Source organism: Zosterops lateralis (genome assembly GCF_965231275.1).
Source record: "Zosterops lateralis genome assembly, chromosome: 8".
NCBI lineage: Eukaryota > Metazoa > Chordata > Aves > Passeriformes > Zosteropidae > Zosterops > Zosterops lateralis.
In genome coordinates this window covers 7914835-7927839 of record NC_139768.1, presented here as the reverse complement: position 1 = coordinate 7927839, position 13005 = coordinate 7914835, and the positions used below count along the sequence as shown (strand labels likewise).

The window sequence follows — 13005 nt, the reverse complement described above, 5'->3', positions numbered from 1 at the left end:
ACTCCTATCTTTCCTGTGAAGATAACCTGCACAATTCAGTTTTCTGTATTTCAAGATTTTATCATCTTTGGAGCAGCAAGAACGGAGACACTGCTGAAAACATCTCATATTATCCAGATTAACCTTGTGCTCACTGCTTCCCCACAGAAATAAATGGGACAATACCAAACCAAATCTTTCCTCTTTGACCTCCAAGTAAGTACTACTGCTTGGAAAATATATTCTGTTACTACTTGGAAAAAAAATCTACTGTATTCCCACCCCCTCAAACCATTCCTCTGTAAAATAGTTCATCTTAAAAATACAGTGCTGTCACCTTCCTTTTTCAGGTTTCTGCCATTGCTGTCACTATGGAAACAATCAGACCATCAGGTATTTCATGTCATAAGCACAATTTTTAAAATACGAAAGCACCAAAGGTAGATATTCTACATAAAACCCAATCAAGACAAAATTAGCGTGTTAGCAAGGAGACATTAGCTTTAAAGGACTTTCAATTTCATGTGATTTCCTAGAGCAATGCTGCAGTGAGCTACAGCCAAGGAGAGAGCTGCCAGTGCAGCATCATGCGTGAAGTCACACAGCCAAAGGCCGCAACAAACCGCCAGGACAAAGGGCTGTAATCAACCCTTTTCCATGCATTTAAAACACAAAAATCTGACAGTAAAGAAAAATCAGTATGTCCCCAAAACATTACACCAACATAAGAAATATGGCAAGAGATAGAGATATTTGTTTCTGTGACACTTAGAAGTAAATCAAGAAGACCCTTTCAGTTTGTTTTGCCCGTATCTCAATAGTGTACTCAGTCATATTTCCCTCTATTCATCACCTTTGTTCACATCCACATCAGAAGCAAATTACTCATAGCTTTCCAACCAAATTAAGATTTAAAGCAGTTCTTACAGAAACATCAGTTAGAGAGCTTGGTTGGGTGACTATTCTGTTGAGTTGTAGTTTCAGCAGTGCAAAAGTAGAGTGCTTATTATCATTGTAAGATGGAGTTCATCTAAATCTGTACGGGCAGAAGATGCAGTTTTCCCCAGCTCCCAAAGCTCAGCACATACTTCACTTTTGACATGTTGACTCATTTACAGCACTCAGGATCCTCAAGAGAACAAAACCAGCTTTTTGAGACACCTCCCTCTCTACCACACACATACACACACACACACACACACACACATTCTCCCTGTGCTTATTTAGAAGCTTATTGCCTTTCATCATCACACTATTCTCTCCTATGTTACACTGATGCACCTACAGGCTTCACATTGCTGCTTTTCCTCACCTCTACTCTCTTGGAAAGTAAAGCAACTACTGTACCTCAAATTCAGCTACTGAAGTTACAATACAGACAAACAAAAGCAAGAGGGACCTCCTTTTATTACAAGATAAAAGTATTTCAGCTCAAGAAAAAAGAGCAAGAAAACAGCTCAAACACAAGTTAAGAGTCATAGAGCACTAGGAGTAGAGAAAACAGACACGAAGCTGTAAACTGCTTTTAAAGTATTGTGGAGTCAAAAGAATAAATGTGTACTTTCCTTAATAAGGACATGGCAAACATTAAGCTCCAGGTGCCATTTCAGGTTGGGAAGACAATTTGCCAGCTGCACAGCTGAACCTGAGATTGCTTCCTCCTGCCTTTAGGACTTGGCTGAAGGACTTTGCACATTTACTGCCTTTGATGCTACACGCACATACAGCAAAGTCTCTTATATTCAGAGTTCCTCAAGTGACTCAGTAAAAGAAACAGTCTACAGTACTCTTATCTTAAAAGCTCTGTTTTTGACTGGCTATCTTGATGACAGTTGGAAAATTATCAGAGTATTTGCTTTTTGACACAGGAAGAGCCACTTAGGACAGAAGTTCAGGTACTCCAGGACAGCCACAGTCCCTTCCTCACTTGAAACATATGCTTTTGATTCCTAATTTCCAAAACATGAGATTACATGCTTTGTCTAAGATTTCCTCTATTAGACAGCAGAAGTCACTGAATGAATTCAGACACCAGCTGCAAGGAGAGAAAGACTGAAGGATTTGGAATTCTGAACTATCAAGAGGTCAAGGAAGAACAAAAGTTGCAAATTACATAACTGAAAGAAAAGGTAGAGCAGAGGACAAAGAAAGATAAATTTACTAAGTCTTTTGTGGGAGATACCCTTCTACAAAAAGCTTCTTCTAGAAACAGAGTGAATTTTGATGCAGTTTCTCTGCAGTTAATTATATTAGTTCACAAAATCAGGAAACTGTATGACAGTACAGAGGACAATTCAGAGCTGGAGTTTATGTTGCTCAAATATTGGACAATTGTGCATGTTTATATCTGTTTTCTGTCTGGCTCTTTTTTTCTCATTTCCATCAGTCGTGCATGCCTGATGGGTTCTAAATACCCTGTGCTAAAGTATTCAATACTTTTTAAAAGTTAGAATCATATTTTTCTGGTACTGTGGTATTTCTCAGTTGTGTATGTAGCTATCTGCCTCTGCTTCCCTTGTATCTTTCCTAGGCTTTAAAACTAGACTAGAAAATGGTGGACGTTGGTAACAAACAGTAGCTACACAATATTTTCAGTATTATCACCTATTGTACATTTCTAAGACCATAAATATGTTACTCCCATCAGTCTGATATTAATTACAACATGTCCTTTAGAAAAACTGCTCTTAGGACTCTGAACAACCACCAAAGTCAGAACCACAACACCAACGTGAAAAAAATCAAGTAAGAAACTAAAATAACCTTTTTAACACACTGTATGACTTCTGCAGAATTGAATATGTCACTGAGATCAGCAGGGGAGATCATTACAAAATCCCTTGTCATACACAGAAGGAGCTTTTATTCTTCAGGTATTTAGAAAGAAAGCTAAAGGCACAGCAAATTCAGGTAAGCTTTTTTTGGAATAAGAAGTCTACACCGTTATTATTTAAGCTATTTGAGTTTACTACATACTGACTTCCTAGCTGTTCGAAGTTGATTCTACCTTTTCTCAATGCATTCATGCAAACAAGACTTCAGCAGTCAACGTGTGAAACTCCTGCCCTCCACATGCCTTGAGAAAAAGTCTGAGGCAGGAAAACTATTTCAGTATTTCCCAGTGATGGTGGATGTAATAAAAATAAAAACAGTTTTTACCAGCCAGTAACACAAGAACTTTGTATTAATGGAGAAAAGGATCTCAAAAGGGTCCTTAATCTCACTACAAATACCATGCCCTATAAACTCGATGTGGCAAACCTGTGCTACGTAGAAACAGAGGAGTTTCACTATCTGTGATTCAATTGAAAAGGATTATTACTTATAAAAGGGTAGACAACGGAAGCAAACATAGAGTTGAAGAGGAGAAGGCAATCTTGCTTAGTGGAAAATGCACCTGAAGTCTAAAATACATACACATTTAATCTTCTTGGGCTGTCCCTTGCTTAGTATAACTAGAAAATAAAACCGTATCTGAATATCATCTTCTTACTCTGGGTTCTTGGAGCTTCTTTCTAATATATTAATGACAATAGAAAAGCCACAACATTGAATAGCAAACACCTGCTATTTTCTTGGACTTTCATGCATTTTCTAACAGCACTCTGAACTAAAAAACACCCTTCATACACAAGCTCAAGGTTCACATGCAGTATAATAGAGCTACAACTGTTCACACTGAACTTACTTCCAATATTCTGACACTCTGTAACAGAGCAACAAGAATGCAAATAAGCTTCAGAAGATCTATTTATTTTGGAAACTGACAGTGATTATCAGTCACCTAACAGTTGTCTTCAAAGAAAATAAACAAAATTCAAAGGTTCCTACTGATTCTGGAAGAATTAGTGCTGCTCAGGAGCTAACACTTAATACTGCCTACATTCAAACACAGCTCTATCAGAGTCCAGCAGGCTCTCCAGAGGAATCACACACTACCAGAAAAACTGTCAAAATCAACATGTAAAACCAAGTCCCCATTGTATGTGGTACACCCCAGTTATTTCAAATATCCTTTCATATTACCGTAACTTCCTTGGTAAAAATGTCAAGTAGAAAAAAGGATAAAAATGTAACTTTTCACTCAGTAAATAAATTATTTCTATGAATGAATTGCATTGATGACATTTGTGCCCTTTTTCTTTGGCATAAATAAAGTAGTTACTCTGCTGAGAAAACAGAACCTCTAAATCCAAACAAAGTTTGCCATCCATTCAGAGAAAGAACAAGATGACAATCATGTGGCACACATTTTTCACATATTTAATGCAGTTCTGGAAATTGGAGATTGCTGGCAACAAGTACAGTGTAAGAAGCTAGACAAAACAAAAGGAAACACCTGAAAGCATGACTGTTGGCAAAGAGTTATTCCCAAGGAAGAGCTGAGGAAGTAAGGACAGCACTTCTCGGTAATTTTTCAGACCCAACACACATTCAAAGCTACTATTTTGTGGAATCTCCCTCCTGCTCTTGCTAGTTCATGGGAAATTTCATCTCTGCCAAACAAATCAAGGGAAACTGAACTGCAGATTCCATTAACTTGAACTCTGAGACAGCAACTCGGCTACTGTGAGTCACTGACAGCTGGGAACAATCCTGCCAACTTGGGAGAGACACCAAATTCAATGCAATATCCACCCTCATACACTTGAGTCCACAATGGCCAGCACATCTGAAAAGAATCACAAGGATACTTATTACTGCCTACTGCAGAGGGAGATGTCTGGTTGAAAAAGATTCCTCACAGCAGGAAGGGTCTGCTCCAGGCAGTTGCTGATAACACAGCCCTACATGCCCAGAGCTCTCAGAAGAACAGAACTCCATGTGCAAATCTGATGTTTCCAACACAGAGGTCTGAAACTTCGTCCTGCACCTGAATTTCTGGTGAGAATGAGGATCTCAAAAGGGATCTTAGAAAGTTTTCCTGCAGTAAACCCATGTACTTAAAAGACTTCCAAATCATCAGTTCTCTTGGTACAGAAAAGGAAGTGAAAATGCAGTATGTTAATTAAGGACTCCAAAGATACCTCTATAGATTCTATCAAAAAAGATATTCAAGCCTTCCTGCATCACAAATCAAAGCACAAAGAAACAGATACCACCAAACAGGAGGGATGAGCAATCAACTTCTTTTGATACCTAAAACTAAATCCAGTGATGTTTGTATCTGTGGTCTCATCAGGCTGGCTGATTAAAAAACCTGGCATGTGCATTATATATTGCTTTTGCAGCTGCACAAAGTCACTGCATGTTTACAGTTCAGTCAGTTACACGGATATGGCAGAGGGCAAAGAATAAGTCATTTAGAAGGGTGAGGGAAATGACAAGAGGAAAGAAGCAACTTCATGCAGATTCCTTAGACTATGTATTTTATAAAAGCATCATATGGGGAAATAAAGTTAAGGGAGTTTGCTTGGAATGGGGGAACAGTTTGCCTCTTTTTAAGAAATCCATGTTTTCTAGAGGATAAGCACAAAAACACATGGCTCATCAGTAACTGCCCTTACAGTTTTCAACATAAAAGATTTATGTGCTTTAGGGCCTTGTCTACAACAGCTAGCTTTAGGAGAAAAAACCCAAAATGTTATTTCCAACTCAGCTCAGTTGTATCACTAAGTCTCACATGATTTAGCCACTAATGGTAGAAAGACTAAAAATGCTTAGCCTCAAGAGTACCATGGTAATTGCTGAACTCAACCTTATTAGAAACGATTATTCTCTACAACCCCCCCAGGTACAGAGAATTATTCTTTATGGTTATTTAATAAAATTACAATTTCATAACTGTAACTTCTTCCAGGATGGATCCTTACATCTACCTGCGCCTCTTAAATTAAACTTATTCCTTGCTTGCTTGCTAATCTTTCTTCATACTGTATTCCTCATGATTGCACCTCACCACTTCCTGATAGAGGAAACATGCCAAACCAAATGGAATTTTAAATTCAGTGCATACTGTTGTGTCAAGTATCAGCCAGGGACACATTTCTGACACACAGAAATACTTCTGGAGCTGTATGCAGTAGAATACAGATTTTAGTATCCTTCAGTTAGGAGACTGTAAGAGTCCTTGAACAGATAAGTTATTCTCATTAAAATCACAGAGCAAGAGAATCACAGAACAAGATCTTGCTTTACCAGACAAATTTATCTATACACAAAATGAGGAAGAGAATCTTGTCTTGCCTTTCATGGTTTCAAAGATACACCCTGAAATTTAGCAGGTTGATGGTTTAATGGAGTCTCATGGAAAACAGACAAAGGCATTACAATATCACATGTTTACTTTCATCTACCCTTCTTTAGAGTACTAATGACTTCCTATAAACAAAGTTTTGTTTATTTCCTATAAACTAAGTTTGACACTCCTCTTAGTCACTGCACTTTAACATGCCTGGCACACTCAGTATGTCACTGACTCAAGGGGAGGGCTTTGAAAAACTCCTGATAAGTACTTACAGCAGAGCAATGCCATTAAATTTATTCCCCATCATAAACAGTCTTGTAGATTTGATAAAAGCCCATTCAGTTAATGCTCAGGTACCTCAGCTACCTTCAGAAGACAGTTGATGTGGTAAACATAAAATTTTATGAGAAATTCATACAACCATGTAGGACACAGGTAGTCATGCATGTCCCACAGCTATCCCTTCCTGTGTAGATTACAGGCTGGGTGTTGTATTTTTATCTCTTATTTTCAGGATCTCAGATTTCTCTAGCTCTAAATTCAGATCTGTCCAAGAGATGAAACATGCCCACCTTTCTGCTTCTCTGGTCTCCAGAGCTTCAGAATGCCACACAATTTACATTAAACCAGAAACTCATGGTGTTTTGATGGCTGACACTCAACAATTTTATGAGCTGGTAGATTAAACTTTCTCCATTGCAAACTTACAGTTTAAGGTGACAGGTTTGGCAAGTCTGAATTTATCAGTTCCTCTCAACGTAAACCCGCATCAAAGAGGATGGAAGTTAAGCACTCACCTTTTCAGCAGTGCCTTTGTTCAGAAGCCAACACACAGAGCAAAGTCAACAATGCCTGGCTCACAAGCACACCCTCCAGCTGGGGAAAAAAAAGCAAAACAGAATGGGTCTAGATTAGAGATACACAGGAAAGAAAGATCAAAGAGTACTTTATTTTATACACATATGAAGAGCATTGCTCACAGGCTGTGCAACCAACCACTTCGTCCTAAACAGAAAATATTCAACAACACAGTGCACACAGTATTGTGTCTCCCTAAAAACACGCCAAGTGAAAGCAAATGCAGTATTTCTCAATCACTGAAACCCATCCCTAAGTATATACAGGTAAAAGCAGGAAGAGAAAGAATATGCTAAGAACCCCTTGGTTTTAAGAGTTGACTGTCCACCAGGCAAGAGAGTTCTAACCTCCTTGACTATAACTGCCAGAGAACTTGGCTCTAAATTTCACATACATTTCTTTGTAATGAGAAAGCTAAAACATGCCCCCATAGGAAGTCCTCACTACCAGAGCTCAGCAACTGATATTCTCATGTAGACTGCATAACAACAGAATCACAGAATACTCTGAGTTGGAAGAGATCCACAAGGATGCTCAAGTCCAACTCTTAAGAGAATGGCCTGTACAGGGATCAAACCCACAGCCTTGGTGTTATTAGCACCATGCTCTGACCAACTGAGCTGATCTTAGGGATCTGTAGAGACCACAGATAGAAATTAAATGGAACAAGATAAAATGCTGTCTTATAGTTGTGTTTGAAAATGAAGATTCCGGGTTTTTTTGCTTTGCAAAGAGACATCCCTAGACTGGTACACTTTCCAAATTCTTTAAATAATCTCTCAAATTAATTCCAGGGCTGCCTTCCAGCCTACAAGAATCACCCAGCAAATGCCAAACACAGGCAGGTCATTTCTCCCCCAAGTTGGGATCTGGGGCAGCAGCTCCCTGTGATGACTCCTCATTGTCCATCTCCACCACACCAGAGCCCAGCAGGCACCTGGCACCTACCCAGAGAAGTTACTGAGGGGAGCAGTGAACCTGAACACATTTTACTACTTACTCCATGGCACCAGCCAAACAGAGCAGCTTAGGGATGCTCCCTATCTGTTCGGATGCAGCCAAACTGACTTTCTGAATGGAATTTTAAGATGCATTTTATTTCATTAACAAAAAATCCTCTGCTGCCTTCCTCTACAATAAAAAGGTTTCAGCCCTGCTCATACCATCCCATCCTGTGCAGGCTGGCCACACATAACACAAATAGTAATCCACAGTCTGGGAGCTCCCTTAACCTTCCCCACTAGATGCAAACAGGAACAAACCAGTGCAACTAGACCTCCGTATCTGGTATTAATTTGCTGCCATTTATCTGCAGCTACAGCTTTTAAGCAGAATGTAGCAACACACCACTCTTGAAAAATCATTCCTGAATGAAACTTAATCACCTTTCTTCTCCCTTTATACCTTTTCATACTGTTTGCCCAACTGCTCCTTTTTAAAATACTTTTTTCCTGAAGAAAGGCAGTATGTAAGATTGGTATGCAATAATGTAGATTTGAATCAGCAGGAAGCATTAGGGAGGCAATATTAAAGAGTTAAGAGAGACTGCCAACTTGCCCTAATACCTCAAAAGCAAACATAAATTAAATGGGTAAAAGAGATTTCCAAATTATTTAATCCATTTTCATTAGAAAACTGACTCTTTGATGTTAGATTATTTCCTGAATATTTCTACCAGTCTTCTGTATTATATATTTGTTTTTATATATTTGTTCTTCCAGTCTTTCCTTTGGGCAGACTATCTCATTCTTTAATATATTTTATAACCTCATTCCCTTGTTTCTAGTTATGCCCCTTCTCACTCCACTCATTTAATTAGTTTCTATCTTTCAAGTATGCACGTTTCAAATATTTGTAGACTCTTATCACAGCTCTCAGCTACACTTCTGATTGTCATACAGCCCAAGAAGGCATGTGTGCCTGTGGGTCCCTTGGTCTGTACTCCTTTGCCATTTTGTCCCTCCAATCTCTTCAGTTCATTTATATCTATCCAAAAACAAGAAGTTTGGGCCTGTACAACTTGCAAGTTAACTCTCCCAGTTGTTCAAGAAGGAACTTCTCTTTAATTTTGTAACTAAAACCCATATTAATTTACCTCTTGTTACCATGACACATCTGTAAACTGACTTATCTGCTGCACAGCTATTCGCTCCAAATGTTTCTGGTGCTTGAAAACACTAGTACTTTTCCAGTTTCACTCCTTCCCTGGAGCACACACAAACACATTTCTGGTTCAGCCTTTTTGACTGACTTCTCTCCAGTGCCTCCCCCACAGGTGGGAAGTACTTTATATTGATATTCTCTGATTAGTTCTACTATTCTCTAGTTCATCTGTTGGTGTCTTTGTAGTGATTCACTTCTAACATTTGGAATCTTACAAGTTTAGAAAGACCCTAGACTCTAATAAAGGTGTAAAAACATATATTTTTTGTAAGATACAACAATACAAGGACTCCATGTGCCTAAATAGAGTATTTTTCAGCAGTACTACATTTACAATTCTGTGACTTCCTGTTGAGAATTTCCTACTCTCAGCCTAAATTATCTAATGCAAAACACACAATGTGACGTCTGTTAAGCCAGTTATGATACACAGTTACACCAGCAGGGCTGTCAGAAGGCAGCAGCTGTCCCCCTTCTCGTCCCTTCCACACACATTAACCAGCTGCACGTTGCCTTTGTTGCGCCACCACTGCCCCGTGGTGAGCCAAGTTACTTTTCTCTTTTAGATTCAATGCATTGTGCACCTGCTCAGACACTTGTGATGGCATCTGCACAGATTGTGTAGGGACAGAAGAGTGGGACTGTGTGAGAACTTACACCATGGAAAATGTCCATTGGGTCCTGTACTGAATTCCTACTTGAAAGCATCACCTTAGTGTCAGAAAGTGATCCTGAAATCCTGTAACTGAGAAGTCTGCAAAAACCCAGACTTGTCAGAAAAACACAGGAGAATCCTAAAGACCATGCGAACGAACACTGAAGATTTCTGCATAGCTGAGGGGACAAGATGAATTGAACAAGGTAGATCTGTTAAGGAGCTAAATTCTTTCAAGGATTAGGAAAAAACTTGATGGAGTAAAGGAATACAAGAACACATTGTTTATTGGAACTTTGTTTTTCAGGTTGTTATTAAATAATTGGAAAAGAAAGCAAAAACTGAAATAAAATTTCATCTGGACACAACTGTGAATGAGGTGGGTTGAATACACAGAATAACGCGTATTATTTAAAGAAATTCTAGCACAGAGAACTCTTGGGCAGTCTAGGAGCATAGCAACAAAAATGAAAGAAATAAAAACCAGAAAGAGAGATCTTTAATTGTGAGTTACAAATTTCCTGTCACTACTCTGTAAGAATTTATGTTGTCTGTCAGTGAAAAGAGTCATATGATCAGCACTGTTAAAAAGTAAACAAGATGTTTAGGGAAAAAAAATAACATTATATATATTAGCATTCTCTAGCATACACTTTCTAAATGTTTCCTTCACCTTTAATGTATTTAAGTCCAGCTTGACTGAAGCAATATTTAGCAGAAAGAAAAATCTTCAAGAAAATTCAATTAAAATTATCAGAGTGAAGAATACACCTAAAATTGAAGGGAAACTATACAGAAACAATTTCAGTACCCTTGAAATCACAGACAACAAGCTTGGAATCAGTGACACATAAAGCACTTCCAACACATTTGCCTGTTATCTCTGCTAGTATCCTCCAGGACAGAGAATGCCTGGTTTCTAGGCAATCCAGTCAACTGCTTAACTGTCTGCACTGTTGCAAAGCTTTTCCTGAATTCTAATTATACAATTTATGCCCTTTTCTTCTGAGCTGTGTGAACATAGAAGAGATTATTTTTTTCTCTTTCCATCACACTTAAAAAATTTTAAATTATTGTAACTTCTCCAGCCTGAATAATCCAGCATGTTCTATTCTCTCCTGGTAGGTAATGTTTTCTTTGCTATTACTTTCTCCTGAGCTACTTTCAGTTGGGCCTCATCTTTCCTCAAATATGGTGTGCAAAAAATATCTGCAGCAGTCCATTGTTCCAGAACACAGTAGAGAGAAAGACCATAACAGTCCTACATGACCTGAGTTCAGACTGGAGCAATTTCTTGGTTGGTTTCTTCCACTGACCAATTTTCCATAATACAAATACAATAAATACAATACAAATGTAATAAAAATTCTATCACTTCCTCCAAAACAACTGATTAGGTACTAAGAACAGAACACTGTATTACACATATCACTTCTGTGACTGGATACAGCATTCTCTCCTCCTTTATTTTTCATCAGTGCATTCTATGCCTCAAAGTAAGCCAGAAAGGAGACTGGCTGTTAAAATAAAATGGTAATGATATCAAAGAAACAAAGTAATGAAATGACAGACAGCAGTCTTTCTTTAATGTACTTGTGCATGGATCTATGATATCTGAAAGCCATCATGCAGTAATTATGACCACACTTAAAAATGTCACCTACTGTAAAAAACAGGAGACAGTATTTTGTGACCAAATTGTTGAGAAAATTTTGTATCATTTGTTTGAACTATATTTTCACTTCTGTTTACATTCAGCACACACCAAAAGGCTTCAGCCAAGGTTAGGATTGTTGCATATTATGTATCTACCCAAACACACAGCTGCCCTTTTTACAAGGGCATGCCATAATAGGACTTGGGAGGAATGGCTAAACTGAAAGGGGGCAGGTTTCTTTTTGGAAGAAATTCTTTACTATGAGGGTGGAGGGGCACAGCAACACCACCCAGAGAAGCTGCAGATGCCCCATCCTGGAAGTGTTCAAGCCAGGCTGGATTGGCTTTGAGTAACCTGGGCTAGTGGAAAAGTGTCCCTGGTCATGGCAGGAGGGCTAGTAACTAGATAAGGTCTCTTCCAACCAAAACCAGGATTTCAACAGTATCTGTATATGCAACCAGATTTCTGTATGCCTAACAAAAGACAGATGACTTTTCAAAAGAAATGGACACAGCACACAAGTAGAACAGAAGTATTACCAGAACTTTACACAAACAGAACTGAGACAGCAATGAACTACCAAAACTCATATGAAAAGTAGAGCAAGAGGCCTGGATCAAATTTTTTAACCGCGGTTTCAGCTCACTGACCACAAAACAGGCCTCCTGTCCTCTCCCTTATCACCAAATAACACACATGTGTGATGCCTGAGCCTAATGCTCATTCACAGTGATAATGGTGGTTGAACAACACACAACTATTCTCCAAAAGAAAGCAGGAAATATTTTTTTTCTTTATCATCCTGCATTTAGGAAGGCAATATCACTGTTTTCATTCTTCCTTCTTCTCCTAAGTTCATGCCAGTTCATACCAAAGGCCTACACAAGTAGGGTTTAGGCAGGAAACTAGGAACTCTGTCACTGCAGTCCACCTCCAGCAGCCAGTTGTTAAATCAGGAGAACTAAAAAATTGCTTTTGCTTCTTCACTCTTAAAACTACAGTATGATGGAGTGCTACACTAGGACAGCTGGAAAGAGAAAAATCACACCTTAAGTTAGAGCGCAGACTTTAAGAAATAAAGAAGTAACTAAAAAAAAAGAGCAAGCCAGCCACAGATGTTTTCATCTACACTTGAAAAAAAAAAGCATGCAGAAACAGCTACGAGTGGTATCACAAGTGAGTATATGTTTTTATGAAGAAAATGGGAAATGCTGCAGGAAATTATGGAAAAGCGAACAGATAAACCAGAAGCTAGAAAGGATTAGAAAGGGACATCTCCCCAGAGCCCTAACAAATCCACCACAAGACCCTAGGGAGATGTTAAAAAACAAGAGGCTTTCTTAGTGTTTTTGACACTCTTTTATGTGACAGGGTGCATATATTTACCAAGAAGGGTAATGCAGTATGCAGAAACTAAAAATACAATTGCATACTGAAAAAATTCTGGAGACACAACAGCATTTGATCAGACACACAAAGGGAGCAGACCACAGAAGGATACGTCAG

At 38.6% G+C, this 13005-nt stretch overlaps 1 protein-coding gene across 4 annotated transcripts in view; it reads right to left on the bottom strand.

Annotated features, from left to right (window-relative positions):
- The window catches only part of NDST2 (N-deacetylase and N-sulfotransferase 2), a 128644-nt gene that overhangs the window by 94677 nt on the left and 20962 nt on the right, over positions 1-13005 (bottom strand). For all 4 annotated transcript variants that reach the window (XM_083865954.1, XM_083865953.1, XM_083865955.1 and 1 more), the window contains exon 2: positions 6964-7042. The gene's annotated coding sequence lies outside the window, so the exon portion shown is untranslated. The remainder of the gene's footprint in view (positions 1-6963; positions 7043-13005) is intronic.